This window comes from Bombus impatiens, unplaced genomic scaffold, assembly GCF_000188095.3.
Source record: "Bombus impatiens unplaced genomic scaffold, BIMP_2.2 scf_0151, whole genome shotgun sequence".
Taxonomy (NCBI): Eukaryota; Metazoa; Arthropoda; class Insecta; order Hymenoptera; family Apidae; genus Bombus; species Bombus impatiens.
Genome location: NT_176570.1, coordinates 2696443 through 2716255, shown reverse-complemented (window position 1 = coordinate 2716255; position 19813 = coordinate 2696443). Strand labels below are relative to the sequence as shown.

The 19813-nt window shown below is 41.6% G+C and overlaps 1 protein-coding gene across 5 annotated transcripts in view; it reads left to right on the top strand.

Annotated features, from left to right (window-relative positions):
• The first annotated feature begins 6 nt into the window (after positions 1-6).
• The window catches only part of LOC100749353 (serine proteinase stubble), a 78584-nt gene continuing 58777 nt past the window's right edge, over positions 7-19813 (top strand). For 3 of the 5 annotated variants that reach the window (XM_033319362.1, XM_033319361.1, XM_033319358.1), the window contains exons 1-3: positions 7-314; positions 18056-18892; positions 19617-19807. The gene's annotated coding sequence lies outside the window, so the exon portion shown is untranslated. The remainder of the gene's footprint in view (positions 315-18055; positions 18893-19616; positions 19808-19813) is intronic. The other 2 variants (XM_033319359.1, XM_033319360.1) reach the window with 2 other exon arrangements.

The window sequence follows — 19813 nt, the reverse complement described above, 5'->3', positions numbered from 1 at the left end:
GCGTGGAAATGAACATGTCGGGGGCGGGCGACTTTCTTGAAAAAGTATTTCCTTTTATATTTTCTTATTTCGCTGGTGGGAACGTCGCGTCGGTGGTGCTCGTGCGCCGTTCACCAAGGACCTGCGCACGTGCACCGGCCTGGCGGAGCGATGGAAATCAATAATTTCCAGGGTATAAAAGGTCCTGTTTCCGTAACGTGGCCACCTCTTTGAGTTCCGGTGATCGGTGTGTCGCGCACCTCGGCTTCGAACGTGTTTAGTGGATTCTTCTTCGTTTACGATTTATCAGTTTCATCGAAGAGGTATACAAGCAGGTAGTTGATTAAGTGATTTAGCGTATAAGGCACACGCACCGGCATCGGGTATGCCGGTGTTTAGTAATAAGTTTTCACTCCTGTGGTCACACGGACGATCTCGGGATAATCCTATCGAATCGCTCTATCGAGGCGTCGTACGGTAATATACATACATACGTACACATATATATATATACATATATATGTATGGTTGGAATTAACGAAATTGTCTAATTTTCCTTATCTTTTTCCTTGTTGTCGGTCTTTCTTGTCATCTTCGTCAGGAGATAAATGTAAGAAGAACTGTCGGAGGCCTCGAAGAGCGCAACATCATCGTGGCTTCCTCGAATACCGATAAATAGATTCGAAAGATAAATGTAAAAACATTGGCGTGTGGGAGACGATTAAACGATTTGATTCGTTCGATCGAACGATTCTGATTCTGCATGGGGATGGTTTTCCACGGTAGAAAGTGCGGTTGCACGTGGCAGGCACGTAATCGAACGGGCGTGCAGGAAAAATACGCGACGAGTCATTAGCGTTGAAATACTTTCACCTCTTAAATGATGGTTGGCGATCGGTATTCGTTGGTCGTCGCGATAACATTTCACACCCGAAACCGTCCGCTTGACTACGATTAATTTAATTAAGAACTTCGAAATCAGAAAGATGAACTTCTTACGAGATTTGCATACATCCACGAGACTGATGGCTTAAGGATTATACACTTCTCTTCTCGCTCTCTTTATAATTTTGTCCAAATACTATATATTTGGTTTTTCTTTTCACTTTAATTTCATTTTTTCCACACGGACATACCGTGTGGCATGGTGTAGGCCTCCTGGGGATCCCCGCCATGTAAAAAAACGGGAACGCGTTCCGGCACAGTACCCCTTGGGTGACGAGGAAAGCTGTGCCATTTTTATGTTCGTTTGACACCCAGCTTTCCTTGTTTTCCACCCTTCTTTATCTATTTCTAAGAACAAGATTATTTCCTCTTTTTTTTTTTATTTTTCTACCGGTTTACGCTAATATACGAGACACGTTGCTCGACGCTTTCATTCTCGATTCGTAAATTGACCGACCGAGGCGGGAGCACCAGCTCGAACAGCGTAAGTACACAAAGTGGTTAAAGTATTGTTTCAAGGCTGAAAAACTTTGAGTTGCTCTCGTCTCGAGCGAAGTAAACTGCTTTCATACTGTGCCACCTCGCTTCAAGTTCCCTTCAGTTTTCCCTATTCTCTACTTACCCAACCCTTCGTTACCAGGGACATCGTTTTCTTTAGAATTAATTCTTCGCACGACCGGATGTCCTACCTTGATTTATCCAAGCAAAGAAACTTTTAATGCAACGTATGTACTCTCTCCCGTCTCTATCGTGAAGGAAGGTAGCAACTGCAAAAAGAGCTTGGAACCAGTTTTTTGCAATTTTCTAACGTTGTCCCGTTATTATCTCGCATCTGTATACGAATTAAAAACGTTAGGTTTTATAGTTACGAGATGCGGTGTAATATCGACGATCGAATCTATAAAAGTTTATATCGATTTTCCCCTTTAACAGATATTGTCCTCCTCCGCAGTTGAGCGGTGTACACCTTCGCAGTTCATAAAATCTACGTATCTAATAATCAGAATCGAAGACACGCGTACGAACAATCGTTTTCTTCGCTGATTAAAGAACGAACGCGTATCGATTTTATGCAATTGGTTAACAATAATCTTACCCTAATGGGAGAAATTTCTACCTGTTAATCATTAACTCGTTGCCAGCCCATTTCTTCGCCTCCAGCTGAACATTCTGACGCGTGTTTCATTTCTTCCGTGATAACGATCAGATTCGTTGGAAAGTTTGATTAAAAGTGCAGCCTTACGGCCACGGGAATGATTCATTGTTCGTGGAACGGGTGCATCGCGTTGCTCCTCGAACAGGTGATACCGGAAAAACCAACACTGGCGAAACGTTTCATTGTTCGAGCAATTGCTAATTGTTCTGTGACAATAGAAGTCTACGAACCTTGTCGCTTTTTATTTCAAAGGGAGTTTTCCAATGAAAAGAAACATCGTCGGTTTAGAAAGGAAGCGTGCAAGAGTAGAGTTGTGTCTGGTTAACGTTAAGTTGTTCCTTCGCTATTGAGGCATACAGTACCACGTTTATTTCTCTACGTGTAACGCTGCTGACGCAACTGTTGCGTTTCCTGTTTTCGTGTTTCGACAAACAGAGAAGCAAATCGATAAACTGTGCGTTAAAATAGATATTAATTCGATACGATGGTCGGAAGGGAATTTTATTGCAATTTTTCGCAACATGGATGATCGACTTGTAAATAGATAATCAATCTTTGAAAATGAGCTATTAGGGATACAAAAATTTAATCAACGCATTTAAACGTACATCTAAACCACAAATAATAAAATGATATTATTTAAAGAAACACCGCAACAAAATTTGCACATATTTCGCTTAACTCAAATTCTTCGATATATTTCTGATAAAAAGAGCATACAACTTGGAAAGAGGAAAAGGTGTTAAGTGAAATCAAGCGTTTTCCTTCGATCTTTCTTTTCCAAGCTCACACTCGACGAAGAGAGGATCGATCGAACTGGCTGTTCTCTCGTAATACAATCCCTTGGCACTTGCACTTTGGATATTGGATTCTCGATTGTTTGGTCACCTCTGTTTATGGGTACTTTCCTCAAAAATGGATTCTCTTCTCCAGTTACTAAGAATCGAGGGAAATTCGAGTCGTCGTCGTGATAAATAGGCTGGAATTTCAATTTTATTAATAGCGGTATTATCCCCGGCGGCAACTCGTCCCGCGATTTATGCGATCGTTTGGTTGAACTTGGGTAATCTAGAATCGAGAGAATTAAGGAAGACATTGGGTCACGGTGTGATCCGGCGATTCTTGGCTTGATTCAATCTAGCCATAAAATTTCATTCGTGTAGCCAATTTGTAAGGTTCTAGCTAGGCGTGAGAAGGCGAAACCGCAGCAGTGCGCATTAGTCCGCGCAAAAAAACCTATTGATTATTATAAAACGACCAGGCAATATCTCCGGCTGCCTACTTGCCTACTTACAGCATGCCGACGATGGCTGTTGTGTTTCGAGACGAGTTGAACGGAAAAAACAACAATGAAACACCACCCTTCGAAGATTGGCTTCGAAGATTGGAGTTTCGCGTGCTCTAGGTAGCACCGTCATCGTGTCATCGCCCTATTTCGTTAACAGGCTTCTTGGTAATCGTCGTCGCTCATCGCGATTACCGTACACGTTAAGTCATACTACCGATCGCTTTACCGCGAGATTTTCGTTTAAAGTGAAAGTGGAATGACGTACACGCAAGCATTGTAACGAGAATCCATTGGAAAAGTCGACGAGGAGAATCATTACGATATTTTTCATAGGAATATTAAACGAAGCTACGTTAGAACACGAAGACGTTCTTTCGTTCTTTGAACCGCAGTTAGAAAAATCTTTATTGGGTGTGTGGGAATGAGAGAAGAACTTCTTAGTTTTATAAGCTACCGATGTTCCGCTTCTGTAAAACGTTTATCAATCAATGAAACTCTAACGAAACATGTACGGTTAAAGAAGATTAAGGATGAGAAAAAATTCCTTGGTACGAATACTTGTCGATGATCTTAATCAAGTTCGAACAGCAAAATTAATCGAGTGGTCGATATTTCATTCTTGTAAGATACGCATCTATCGTTGATGGTATTGTAACCGCGTGTGTGTCTCTTTTAAAAAATAGTAGAAATTAGAAAAATTCTATCGTTGATCTTAATCGAGGTTGCAGCAACAAAATTAATTAAGTCACCTCGCAGTTGTTAACTTAGTAAGTGGTCGATGTTTCACTTCAGCGAGATACCTATCCACCGACATGATTGGAGCTGGAAACATCAATTAATTTTCTAAGGTACACGATTTTGGAGTAGGTTAGTAGAGGAGTATCGAGAGAGCTAACTGGTATATGGGACAGCACGGAAACGAGCTCTTCAACCTGACAACACGAGTATCACGACTAGGACTGACACGCGTTTGCCCTTTAATTTCATACGTCGATCGCCTATTATTAGCGAAATGCATTGTCCCGAAGCGCGCTTGGCCGCTTAATCGAGACGTTCGCCGCTAATGGAAGTGGAGAACGCCCACAAAATCAAATTCATCGGGAACACTCTGTTCAGAGTGTCAACGTAAACAGAAGAGACGTATAGCAACCGCGCGTACCTATGGCGCGAACGCCACGATGATAATTGATTGTTTGTCGAGGGAAACAGCAACGTCGTCACGCGATGCTTCCACTCGAACTGGAACGCGTTCACGATTAGGATAGCTATGAATACCACGTGAATGCTACGATGTGAATACGACGCATCATCGTCGAGAGCATGCAGCGCGTTCAACATGCTAATATAATCTTGTAGGAGGAAACTTGGCCTCGAGACCCTTTTGGCGCTATTGTGAACAGCGACGTCTGTATATTGAGATGCAACCAGACCAAGTTCGAATACTCTCACCAGAAAGATCGAGTGGGCTTTGTTCGAGAGGTGTGCCTTTTTAATAGACGAGATAATTGAATCATGTAGAGTGTAGGCGATGTTAGGTGTACAATATATGTGTCTACAAATATTAAATCGGGCAAGGAGGAATTTGGTTGACCTACATTGTCCGATCGTATTCAAAATCTTCTACTTTTTTTTTAAGATATGTTTTTCAATATCTTTTTTCCAGGGCTCCTTATATGTATTTGACCTTTTTCTGAGTTCGGTGTTTTTAAGCAGCGCATTCCACATCGTATCTTCTTTTTGGTACAAATAGCTTTTTGCTATTTTTTGCAATTGAATTCTTTTTATGTTTTTATAGACGAATTTTTCCTCCCATCCTCTTATAATTCGCTTGTAAATCTTACTCTTATGATAAATGATGACTGAAAAATGGACCTTGTATTATACACGTTTTTACGTACATGTACGTTTGCTCTTTCTTTTTGGCACGAAGCAATTCACTAGACCCTACTATAGTCATTAGCAGCGATCAAAGACGAAAAACTTCGGCTACGAAGAAAATTACAGTGAGCGAAGATTAACTTTAATTATCGAAGAACAACTAAAAGCCCAAGTGTATCCAAACTACACTTCACTCGTAAATTAATCATCTAACTAGAAATGGGTTTCGAGGAAATGATCGATCGATGTTCTTTCTTCCTTTTTGCGTATAAAACCATGAACGCAGTTAGAAACTCTAAACGACGAGAAAATATGAAAATATCACGATTTAACTTTTATGTAATTTTTCGCTTGACAATCCATCTGTGACTATGTAATCGTACAATAAATGTATACGATAGCCACCAAAATTTACCACGATCCACGAGTGTTGTATTTTTTTCCTAATACGCAACGTTCGCGGAATATACGAGGCGGTCTCGAGAAGCATGTGCGGCGTGGTAAGTCGCGCGGAACGCATTATTTTCCTTTGGCAGCCTTAAAATATGTTGCTACTTGCGAACGTAGAAACGTGAAGAGAAAGAGAGTAAGAGAGAGGAAGCTTAGTATTTTTTTCGAACCTTGCGTACCACGAAAGCCGCGCGGAAATGAGGACGCTCGTTGAAGCACGAAACCACGAACACTTCTCTGTCGAACACGCCTTGAAATTTGCTAAGATGATATCGAACCATCTCCAACAACCGCTTATTTTCCACCTCGTATCGAATTAATATAGTATTTTATTCGTTCGATGGCAAGAGTCGTTGCAGAGTTCGTTTTCACTTTTGAAGAAATATCCACGTTCAAACGTTTTTCCCATCGTTTTCCCGGTGAGAAAATTCTGCCACGTTTTGCCGAGATGTTTCGATTCATCATGATCCCGAAACAAACTTGCAATTACTTATCGCGCAGCACGCGATTCCAGACGTATCGTTATTCCCAGTAATTGCTTTCTTAATGGAGACCGATTTCGAGGCCGTGCAAACTTTCTCGACCGGCAGCCGTAAAGTCAATTTGACGACAGTTAAGTAAATTTAGGTTTCTTGGACAACCTTGAGCCGACGATGTAATTCGTGTCAAGCGATTTGACCGTACGCTTCGTGGGATTCCCATGAAATCTTCCGGTTCCCAGGAAAATCGCGAATAGTTGCACGAAATCCCGTTTAGTTTCCCTTAAAAGTCGAAAGTTCCTAGAATTTCTTTGCGTCTCGTTTTTTGTTTCACGTGGTTATCATCTCGCTAATCAATCCATAAATTCACGAGGATAGTAGTAAAACATGGAAAATGGAATATTTCAACGAAATTACGCTTGTTTCCTTTAAAAAAATGGATACTCGTACAATTTCCCATTCTTTCATTCCGTTTTCCTTTCATCCATTCATCCATCTCGATAATCGATCTACGAATTTACGAGTATAGTAACGAGTATAATACTCGTTTCTCTCAGAAATAAAAGATTCCTGCAGATCCTCAAATTTTCGTCTCATTTTCCTATCACGTTTATCGTTTCAATAATTAATTCCACGTGTCCGCTGAAAATGGTATTACCAATAGAGAATGTCAGATTACATTCGTTATCCGTAAAAATAAAAACTTCCTACAATTACTGTACATTTTCGATTGCTTTCTGTCTCGTTCGTCCTTCGTTTCACATACGCGTTTATCATTTCGAGAATCAGTTATTGACGAATTTTACGTATACGGTAGTAAAACATCGAAAAGTCGTAAGCTAATTAACTGGAAGCGAGAGTATCGATGGAAAGGCGACGATAACGAGCAGCAGGGTGGCTGGACACAATGTCCACCGTACAGCCCGTACCGTTATTTTTTTATATTTATAACGTTGCCAGGTTCGAGGCCCTGTTACGCAACTTTCGTAACTGTATATCGTGGACCGTGTCACGGGATCAACCGGAGAAATATATCTGGCTTCGAGAGCGAGCTTTCGGCGAGAACTTACGAGCCTCCTGACTGCGTGGTGTGCACACAGCATACGGGAGTCATTCTTCTGGGACGATAAATCGTCCCTTCGATACGCGTGACCTCGTGAAATATGCGATGACGCGTTTTATCCTGCGACCCAGGGCTTTGCCTGTTTCAGCTATCTGAAATTCCGCCATTATACTCCTCGAACTTTGTAAGGTCTGTAACCGTTTGAAGATGTTGCGCTTTCTTCTGAAGCGTGCTTTGAACTTTGAAGTATTCGTCGATCAGAATTTCAAGCATATAGTTATACTATATAACAATAATTATTAGGCTTATGTTTGTACGAATTCATGTTTTCATTAATACAATTTGAAGGATATTATGACGGAGAATTTGGATATTTTTGCATCTTAAAATTCCCGTATCTACATAAAAGATTCGCAATTAATCCATATGTATCGAATTGCATTTCAATGATGATAAAATGTTTCTAACGGGTGTTCGACGTAATTTCGAGTGAAAATAAAATTCATTAAGTTAGAGCGTATTTGGCTGGGTAATTTTGACCGAAAATAAGATCTCGTTGAGTCGCAAATGAGAAAGCTACGACGACGCGCACGTACAAGGGCGTCGCGACGGCCCTTGCACTCTGATTAGAGGCGTCTGTTCGCCTGCTCGAGAATTCGCTTTATCCGCTGATACTTTGCATAGAAATTGCCTCGACCCATTTCACGAAGCGACCAGAAGCTCGAGCGAAGATTCCCAGGGTACTCTCCAACCCTAATTCACTGTCCATGCAAATGCTGCCGTTATTGGCGGGCGTACTTTCCCAGTTGCAAAGTACTCCGACACAGATTGATTGAATTTTACTGGGAAAGCCTTCTTACAACGTTCGCATAAGACCATTTTTCTTTTATAGCCGTGGAAATCTCTAACGTCTTAACGCGTGAATTATGGAAGGAAAATTGTACGATAGCGATGGAAAAATTGTGGCTTGTAACAAATATAAATCTCTTAGGATCCAAATTGATCAACTTCATTTTTTGACCATTTCAATTCTCAAGAAGCAAATCCGAATACTTAGGTACAGATCCTTTAATAAAATTCTAATTCCGTGAAAATATATAATCTGCAAATTTTTCTTCAAATCTACCACGAACCTTTTCAACAACCTAATATTTCGTAACATTTCGAGGAAACAAAAGAGGAATAAACATTTGACAAAGATCAATTTCATCGAGAGTTTCTCAATTGAACGCACACTTTCGACGATGCTTTTAACGAATTGCGAACACGTATACGCGAAAGATATCGCAATGCTCGAAAGCGTACCTCGATTATACCGTGTCCACCTGGTGCAATAACGAAAAACCGAGGACGGCGATTTATAGGCAGTAAATCATCCAGCAAAAACAATGTTTCGTCGTACGAGGTTCGTTCGTATCTTTTAACAATGCAGTGGGAGGCTCGGCTATTCGAGGCCATCGGTACCTTCACGTGACATCGAATAAATGGAAATTCCGACAAAGCGGAAAATACGCGCGGACGCGAGATCAAGTGCGCTTTAGATCGCGTTTCCATCGAAACGGCAATATCCTGCTCGATTAAATTTTATCGAGATGTTGGATTAAAAATCGTATACGTGAAAAGAGAGGCGGATAGGAGGAACATCAGCAATATTTTTCCACGATCGTGGCGGTAAAAGGGCGGCTCTAAGCCGCAACCCTCGATTATCGGGGGCTATCGAGGGTGAGGCGATCCGGGACCAGCCGTTTTGTCGAAGAATAAAACGTAACTTTTCCCAATTGGCCTTCAATCGCGACAAACTCCCCTCTCTATTTCACCGAGATGAAACCTCCTCTCTACGATGCGCTTTCGTGCTTTATACCTGCTACTGGGTTTAATCTTTTGGATCTTGAAGTATCGGAACGTAGAACGTCGAAATGTGGCGTATTAACAATTTTTCTCTGCAACCAATAGCACTTTCGTAGGATAACGATTCTCCCGTGTTTTTCTGAAATTTAAGAAATTCTCTAACGATGTGAAGTAACGATTCGGTTTACGACAAACATGGACGAGGATGGAGGGCAGCGAAGTTTTTTGTTAGGACGAGTGGAATTGTTAAACGTCACGTCGAATACATAAACGGGGCGACGTTTAAGAAGAACGATCGGTAAAAGTACTGGAAGACGGAGGATGTTTTTTTGAAACGTAGTGTCTCTGTTCGCGTGCAACAATGCAATTTCGGGGATGACAGGGACAAGTGGCTCCGACAGAGAAAAAGATTGTGGCCCCGAGGTGAACGGTTAGCCATTCTCTCGCAAATCGTTCCCCCATTTACGTGTGAGAAACGAGGTTGGAAGCAAGTCAAACGCGAAGTCGAACGAACGACTCTCTCTCTACGATCGCTCTCGTCGCCTTGGATTTCTTTAGAAATTCGAAATGTAAAATTGCCGACAATCCTGAGCTTATTACCTGGAAACCGAATGGATCTTATTAAACGACTCTATACGTGACGAAATAATAATATTCTCAAACATCAGACAGCCACTATTCCAAGTTGCTGAAAGAAATTGTCGATCGGCACGTTTCTATCGCTTGAAACCGCACGATCGTCACGTTTCCATTGACTCAAGTCGATCCGAGTAGTAAAAATAATAATATTCTGCAATATCAAAATGTAACCACGAAGCGGCAGCAGGTGATTCGAAGAAGTTTTCATCGCGTTTACAGGATAGAAGGATACGATGTACGTTCTCCTTGTTCGCGAAATCTATAGTTGGCAACGTTCCTTCGACAGAATCACGGCGAGGCGAAAGATTTCTGTTCTCAGCGCGCATCCCCGAGACGAATGCCTCTGCATCTTGTCTGCGTGCAAACTTTCACCAGTGTGCATTGTCCCCATCGTTATGCCGACTCACACGCGCCGTTGCAAACTGATTGAGGCTTTCGTTTCGCCAGCGACAGTCCGTTCATTCAGAAACGTCGATCCTCGTGGATGATTTCTTTTGCTACTCGAGAAACGCTTCGATTACGCTTAATGCACACGCAACGAACGTGCGTTTTCTTCTTCTTGCGTACTTTTGCAACTTGCAAACGAGAAACTCTCTGCAAAAAGTACTTATACCGTATGTTTGTGTAATCGTGTATTTGTGCGATGGAATCGTGTTCGATCAGAAGGCCCATAAAAAGCGAAGTCGATCAGCAGCTTCTGAGAGATTCAGTTATGGTATTTGTCCAACAGCGAAACAGATAATAGAGATTAAAAATCCATTAGAAGGATAGAAGTTAGCGTTAGCACTTTTTCAATCTTCTCTTCAAGGTTTCGTCTAACATGCAGAACAAGGCCGCGTTTGTTTCAACGTTCTGCGAAACGAGCACGCGCATGTACACGCTTGTAGACTCAGGCAAAGCGTCAAGATAGTTGCCCGTGACAAACAATAGACTGGCTCGTTTCCACCCACGACTTCCACCTGCTTTTTTTTCCGTCTGCTTCCTCTTCCCATTCAGCGTTATTACGAAACCACGTGTCTCGCCAACCGGCACTTTCATCCTTCTCCTTTTTATTCGCCATCTTTTTATCAGGCCGACGATCTCGTGATTCCGAAAATTACCACGTATTACGTAACGTTACTCGCATGTTGGCGACAATAAGCGGTACCGAGGACGCAATTTTAGAAAATGAAGGTAAACCTTCAAAACGACATTATTTCCGCTCTTATTTTCTCAACAAATGTAAAGTGGTAAAAACCAAGCACCGATAGAGACTCCGATATTCCCATTCTTATCACGTTCTATGCTTTAACGAATTTTTCAAAGCTTGTATTCGTTCGACGTTCGTCGTAGTCGACAATACATCGTTGTAGTATACAAAGTAAAATCACCAGGGGGAAAGAATGTTGGAGCACGGCCAGATCGTACGAGACGTCGTATCTCAAACGAAGATCGAGACTCAAGCTCGCGAATGTATCGAAATACCATCGGCGACGCTAAGAACTTCGCCGACTGGCGAAATAAGATAAATCGAGGGATTCGAGTGCACCGAAGCTGGAAGAGACAGTGTACGGAACGAATGGTTAATTTTACAGCCGAATGTTGCACGAAGATTCTTACTGGGCCAATGCCAGTTTACAGAACGGAACGGACGATCTCTCGTTTCCCACTTTTTAATTAGCTTCACGATGATAAATCTCAGCGTGCTTCGTTTAATTGCGCCTCGTAATCCATGATACCTCGCGATGGTTTCAACTCGATGAAAAATTCGACAGCGGTTAATCTCATCAATTACACGTACGAATTTCATTGGTCAAGTTAAAACAGCGGCGTCGATAAACGCGTAGTCGGTTGACGAGACTTCCTGGACATTTTCGAAGGGATTAGATAACAAATAAGTAGCTGAAGATTCGCACTCTTTTCAAGATTTATTTCGGCAAGAGGAATTTCAATCGTCGATCATTATAATTTATTTATTCGAGATTCACGTCGTAGGAAATAGCACGAAGACAAGAAAAAAGGGATTCCACTAGAACGAGAGCGTCAACGTACCACGAGGAATTACAAGCCGCAAGAACGATAACCAGTATCGAGAGAGAAAAGAAAAGAATTGATGAAAAACCGTAATAAAAATAAGACAAAGAATATCTAAAAATTGTAAAGATATCCAAGACAGCTGAAGATACTAAAGTACAGATTATCGAAGTACGTAAACACAGCTCTGGGCGACGTAAAGATGAGATACAAAGCTGTCAATATGAAAATGACAAAATACACGGAAAGTATAAACGAGCGGTAGTATAGTATCGCGTCCCTGTTGCCATACGCTCGGCTCGACGGAACAAATTAATATCTCCCCTAGGAAATGTTTCTCCTTGTATTTATCATCATTCCGGTGTACCCCGTGGTGAACGGATGCGGCGAGAAGCGGGGTCAGAAAATGCCGCTAGAAAATGTGTATTGCGACCCAGTGACACGACGAAGATCCCGGCAACCGTTATCGCGTGTTGCCGCCGCTTTTTCTTCGCGTTTCTGCGACACGTTACAGGAATGCGTGAACGTTATCGATGGTGCATAGTGGTTCTTGATCCCTGGCTCCCTAACATATAGCCTCTCAGCATGCTAGCCTTTGGGAAATTCCCTCGAAAATACCTAGAATCATCGCTTATTTCTCGCAATTTCCATTTTTCTCGACCATATTTTATTCAACACGTCTTTATACGTTTCTGACCACCATGACGACCAACGGCGACACAACGCACGTCGTACAAATATCAGTTATTATACATGATGTATAATGACTACAAAAAGTATCGGCATATATTTCTGTTTTTTAACGAATTATCTTCTAATAATTAAGTTATTTTTAATTGTTTTCTAATAGGTAGTCGCTAATAACCCTGACGATAAATACGATTTCGAATAGTTCAGAAAAGGAGAAAGAAGAAACGCGTTTCGATTTCTTATAGATCTCGGAATCAGTTGAATAACGAAGCACGGATGGGCGAATATCGGAAAGAACATGGCTCATCGTCAGGTATGCGATTAACTGTGTTTTAACTGTACCAAAAAACTCGCGGCGAAGTTGATATTTATCGCTGATATCGAGTTAATTAAAATATATTGCCACGTCTGGCACTCGTCGTACCGCCGCGTGCGTTTGTTAAGTTTATTGGAAATTCTGAGGGCTAGAGGAGGAGTGGGGGCATCGAGCGGAGGCAATTAAAAGAGAATAAACGGAGCCTTTAATTCAATCATCAACCACCATCAACAATTTCCCATGATTACAAATAAAAGAAACGTTACAAAAGAATAAACAGGGCCCTTAACCCAGCTATCAACCACCATCGGACTTCTCACAATTAAAACTAAAACAAATATTACGAAAAAATAAACGGAGCCCTTTGTCCAAGCATCATAACCGCCATCAAACTTCTCACGATTAAAAATAAAGCAAATATTTCAAAAAGAATAACTAAAGAAGCGAAAAAAAAAACGTATCGAGTGGCTCGTCCTGCAGATCGATCGCCCGTTTGCTCCTCCATTTCTGTCGTTTCTCTGTCCTTGAAAAGCAATTAAACGCAAGTGCGTTCCCGTGAAGGGGCCACGACGAGAACGGGAATACTGTTGGAGACGTGGTCGATAATTAAGAAGAGAGAGTCGACCCTGCAACAGGCTCGACTATCTCCTCAAAGCGTTATGCCAGCTTCACGCTGAATCTTAAAGTATTTTCGGTTTAGTTAATAATTACAGTTTCGTTCGTCCTGCCAAATATTTTCGTTAAAACGTACAGAAGCAGAAATTCAGCAGTTATGTCGACGGTACGACCAAGAGTAATCTAAGTTTTAGATAGTTAAGATTGTATTAGTTAATGTATTAGTTAAGAATATGTCGACAGCATCATGGATACAATTTCCTAATGCACTTGCGAAGTGGCATCGCTGTTGAGAAATGTAAACTCGATCGTCTAAGACCCAAGAGGATTATAACGACGAAGCTAAAACGAAACGACCCGTCTGCCGCCAATGACACCGTTCTTCGGATTTTATTGTATAATTTACGGAAGTGTTACGACCAACATAGTAAATCCAAGAGAGATTCGTGTGTTCTCGACGATCTTTTTGGTTCTCTCTTCATTCTATGTAGCGTGTTTCGTGGCTCGTTGCGCGGCTTATTAAATTAAAATTCCTGACTTTACACGGTGTAAAACAGTCATTACACGAGTTGCCTTCACTCTGCTACAAATATATTCAATTCATTATCGAGATGAGCCTTTGAATCTTAGTAATTAATAAAATCTTGCTTCTAGAATTCGTCTACGCCGCTTAATTTTACTAAGAAACGTGAAAAATGTCGTAGATTTCGAGTGGTCTTTTGGTCGATTGGATGACTAGAGATTGTAATATTCCATCGGACCAACCCTCTACGAAGAGAGTACTCTCGAACCAAATTGCTCGGCAAAGGCGAACGAGTCTGAAAGACAGAATGAAGGATAAAAGGTAAGTGGACACGGACTAAGAGGACATCTCGATCGATATCGAACTCAATTACGCGCAATGAACGGAGTGGCGTAAATAAATTCAATTCAACGACGAGCCGTTGTCTCTGTGGTCGGCCGTGGTCCAAGTGACCCACTTCCGTCGAGGAGGAAGAGGACGAAGACTCGGCTCAACCGCAGGGTAAACGAAAACGCGACAAAGAGGAACGTGCTCGTCGCGAAGGGAAAGGGAAGAATGTACAGAGTCAGAGATCGGAATCGTGCGTGACAGGTTCCGTAAAGGGGGACCTTTTAACTGCGTCTCGTCCAATAAACCTGCGGGTTTCGCCCGTGGAAATTCCTCTTTAGACCGTCGTAAACCTGCCATCGCCGTCCGTGTCAATTAGGGGCGCACACACGCCACGAAAATTCGGCACGAATCGGCGCAGCGAATCGAATTTATGCCTCGTGCCAGTTTCATTCTCGCCTGTGTTCCTCCTTGTCGTGCCTCCAACGATCAAGGCTGTGGCTCGTCGAAACGAGCAATATTCAAAGTTGCGGCTTTATCTAGCTCAACTCTAGTTTCCAAGTTTCCCAGTGAACGGATATTGATTCCATTAAATCCCATACTGTCGGTAAATTCTGCTACATGTACTTACATAGTTAACGTAGTTGATGCCGGATAGCGATGAAATGTTCACTTGAATCGGTAATATTCTACCGGATATGGAGATATAAAATGATTTTCGAGGATTATCTAAACAGCGTAATCTAAATTGCGATGTACGGCTTTAACATGGAGATGATTATTACACTTTAGATAGACGTTCGTGGATATTCGTATTTTTATATAAGCATATAACTAAAGAAGATATCACATATAAATTGTATTGGGATATATTTTTTATTTTGCATATTTAATTCGAAAACTATAAACAACACCACAAAAGTGACATGTTAAAATTCGTTTCCGTATAACAGTATGTGGAAACGTTTTCTGAAACTATATTTCTCAAGCATAAATTGCTAAAGCACTCCGTCAGTCTGCGACTCTAACCTAAAACTCTCAGCGTAGGTGGTCGTGAATCTCGTATCATCGCCGAAGGAGCCCACACGCGCAATTAGCAAACCCTTACACGAGATCCAAAGAGGGCCGTCCTAATTAAAATTTCACTTAGCACGCATCGTTACAAGGCAACAAGAACTTGCTACATTTTTCTCGATGGAATACCTCGGGGCCACCCCGTGGTAAGCAGACCCATCGAACTCGAACACGCGTGTCGTCGTCGATGCAACATCCAAGTGCATCCTTCTCCATTATTCTTTCTTCCGTTTTCTTTTTTATTTTCTACGCGGCTACTCTTATAACGAGGCGCAATTAACGAGACCAAGCCGAGCCAGCAATTTCGAGCATTCGTGTAACGTCGATGACCGAAATGGGAAGGAGGAGGACGGTTTCTAAGTCATCTCATCCGGTGGCGTGGCGAATTCCGGTTCGGCTAATCGGCTGCGTGCATCCCCGGGCCACCGCGCATTCCAAATGAGTCTGGTCCCCCGCAGAGGGTCCCCCATGTATTTTAAATGTATGCAAAGCCAAGATTGCCTCCGCGATTTATGCCGTAACGTTAAAGCCGGATTTCGCGTGATACAATTACCGCTGCGTTCATATCGAAGATCGCGAAGGATACTGCAACAAAGATACCGAACGAAAATTAAAATTGTAAGCAGATTGGTCTTAGACGTGCACTGTTACACCTCAGCTCGAAGATCTTGGGACAGCTATTATGTTTTATGAATTAGCCGATTTGCGAAGCAGTGCCACGTAAGTTTCCTTTTGATCCTCGAGGAAGACTTCTCTAATCCGATAAACATAGCTGAACTCGATAACGTCACAAAGAGAGATATCGACGAAGGGAAAAAGAACGTCGAACGGGTCACAGTGAAAAAAGAAAGCGATTGTTAAGCAACGAGGAGAAATTCCTTTTTCAACGTAGTCCTGTCGGACCTCCGCTGTCCGAGTGGAAACAATGGAATCAACAGCGGCCGCGATATACGCGACGCAAGTGTACCGTGAAAAGAAAATGCATCTCAACCGCGTGTCTCGATTTCCTCGAGCTTTGCAACGTATCTTGGTGTCTTCCCATTAGCCAAAGAAATGGTACCATATCGGTAACGTAATTGAGAAATTTATTTCTCTTCTATATGATATATTAGCCAACCTGTACGATAAGGTGTTCTACTTGTATTACACAATAAAAGTACTCATTACCCTAGAATATTTATTCACATTTCGTAGTGTAAGCTTACATAGGTCAGGCGGTTCGCGTCACATCAACAGAAACGAGGGAATTGTCACGTCGAACAGTCTAGAACTGTAAACTGAACGAGTTTGAGGGATATCGATGTCTAAGTCACGTCAGGTTTCTATTACGGTCAGATAATAATAGGAGATTACAAGTGAAACTTGCTGGAAAGGTTAGGAGTCGAGACAGTTGAAACGACAATGCGGAACAGAGAGCATAGCACGGAAAAGGGGTTAATTAATCGTGTCAATTACCCATTTACCACCTGAAGGAAAAAGAGTCTCGGTTTCATCAGGCGTTTACCTGACATTTCCACTCTGAATCGCCGGATTTTTATACGCGGCCAGGACTCGCGAGCCTCCTATAAACGTTTCCTTCTATCTTTCTATTTTTCTCTCTCTTCGGTATCTAGCTCATCGCAATATATCTTGGCTCACGCGTTCGCAATTAGTGGACGCATTTAATACAAAGCAGCGGCTTAATTAACGCGGCAATTTTCACCAGGTCGTCGAGTTATCAGCGTGCAGAAACGTCGCGGTATTTTTCCGTGATTAGATCGGACCCGGCATGTGGACGCTATGAGAAATCCATGAAATCTTCGCGTTGTTAATCATCGCGACGAAAAACCGAAACGATAACGAACCCAGCTGTTCGCTGACGAATAGTTCGTTATACAGGGTGTTCCAATCATCACGGTACAATCGGTAAATTGCTAATTATTCGTGAAAAAATAGATGGAAAATATAAAATAAAAGTTTTTTATACGGCGCGGCGCTTCGTATCTAGAAAATTCAATTCGAAAATTTGTTTGGTATATTCGCTTCTGTCCAGTGCAAAATTAACCAAGTTCGAATATATCCACTTGACAAATTTTCAAACTCGATCGTCTTAAAAATGTCATTTGTTCCTATATTTTCGATTTACTCTTTTACGTACAGTCACTCCCTTTCCGATTGTGTTATGATCACCAAGACACCGTGTATTAGAAGCTATTCGCGAAAATACAATTTTGCCTTGTTAACCTCGTGACAATAGTAATTATTTTCTAGTAAATACGATGAAACGATGGCTTTAAATATGCCCAGCGTGAAACGTGTTAATTCCTCCGGGCTAATTGGAAGAGTGGCTCTGTTTGTCGGCAATTATCTACACGTCGTCGACTGCGCACGGCGTTAATCCTCATGGGATATCGAAACTAAAAAGTTTCTCCTGTGCCAGATAATCAACGAGGAACCTTCTGTAACAATATGGTGAACGCGTATGCAGAATTGGCCATTATTTCCGCGTACGCACCAGTTACGAGCCGAGAAAGGAAATGCATTTCGCGTCGGAGAGCGTCCGGCTGCACTCGATACACACGATGCATTATCTCCCAACGAATGTCCTTAACGCCACATCTGTTTCTCCATTTATCGTGAAAGCGATTCTTTCTTCATTGTTTCTATGACTGTCAACGATTTACCTGTCTTACTTTTCTTCTCACCGTTCTCTCTACTGTTCTATCAGAAATCCAGATGCCCGATCGTCTTATTAGAGTCACTCGAAACTTGCAATATTTTTCATCTTTTTAGGATTGACAGGTGGAATTGTTTTTTTAGATTGAAAAGCAGCGACACAGTGTCTTATTTCTACGTAAGGTGTTTCTATTCTGCCAAAGATCTTTCACCAGGTACATCTAAGTATATATATCTAGCTGATAACGATCGCAATTCTGTAGGAGTGGTTTCAGAATGCAAATATAAACGATACGAAGTTGTTGAGAAAGGAAACTCGAGCGTTTGTGCTTTCATAATAATATTCATAAATAAGTGGCGATATTCCGGCCATGACGTTGCGATGTAATTAAGTTGCTCGAGTTGAACGAGCAATTTCGGGGAAAGTAAATATTCAAATGCTATTATCTCGAAGCTACAAGCGAACCGTAGATGCTCCTACAATTCCGTATTCACGGAATAAGCAAATAGAAGGTACTCGTCTACACTGTCGTTCAAAAATACAGTACAACTCCATTTATCTAAACTGTATTTGTTGGAACGAAATTTCAGTTAATTTTACCTGATTTAATAGAATCTTTGCCAATCGAAATTACTAATTTGAACATGAGCTTCTATCGTGCGAAAGAAAAATAGATAGTAAGCAGATATTGATGAACTCTATTATATATGGACTACCATTTAATTTTCAATACGTAAATACCATTTATTTAAACCCTTTTCTTCTTTCTTCTTGTAGGGAAAAACAATTGATGCAACGATATACAATTCGAAATAGAATGAAAGAAACGAATTAGTTAGTCAATTGGAGGAACAATTAAACGGGGACGTGGTTGCGCAGCAAATTTTTCTTGCCGGTTCGCAGAAGACGGTACTCGTTAGGCCAGCGAATTAGAGCGAAAACTTCAAAAACTGGTGAGAGTGGCGTCGAGAGGCGTAGACCGCGTTTCGGTTGTGTCTAAAGCCGTGGCGATATTTCAATTCGAAAACTTCCCGTAGAAATCAGCCGATGCGGGAATATTAATGATCCTTGGCTGCGGAGAGGCGAGGTTTCGTTTTCCTATCCTTTCCATCTTCTTCTCTTGGCTTGCTATCATCGTGCTCGCACGCTTCATGTTCCTTTTACCTCACTCGATTTCACAATAAGAACGACTACACCAGTAATGTTATGAATTACAACAGTTATGTCGAACGATCTTACTATAATAATAGTCTACCTAATGGGACTAGGTTTTAGGCTAATAATCATATTATATTAATAAACCTGGATATTCAGTGGAACTATATGCAACGCTTACTGTATACTTAAGATCAGCCATCCTGTGTATTAATTTTTGTTAAATATATATTTGCGATATCCTGCAATTCCTATATTTATGCTGTTTACTAATTTTTATGAAACGTACTTGAAATAAACATCTTGTAATTTCTATAATCTTCAAATTGCTTTCAAATTTGGTCCATACAATCTTGACAGCCGTGTGTCATTACAGTGCTAATGAAATTTCCAAATATTTTACATAACATATACAACAATGTGAAGATAATTTATTACGGCAAATGTTCAAATACTTTCGTGAGTCACTATAGATACCATCGAATTCCATTCTCATTTAACCAATCTTATACAATCTCACAGGCAAGGTAATATCCTAGGGACGTGAGTATCGAGACGATCCTTCTAACGATGGCTCGCAGCGATGTCCACAGAGGGAGGAGACACAGGACTAGACGTTCGGACGAGACAGGTAGCGCGAGAGGAGGCCGTCGGCCTCGACTGTTCTCCAAGAGGTCGACCCACTTCGCCCAAAGGCGAGAGGGACCGTACTGGTAGGC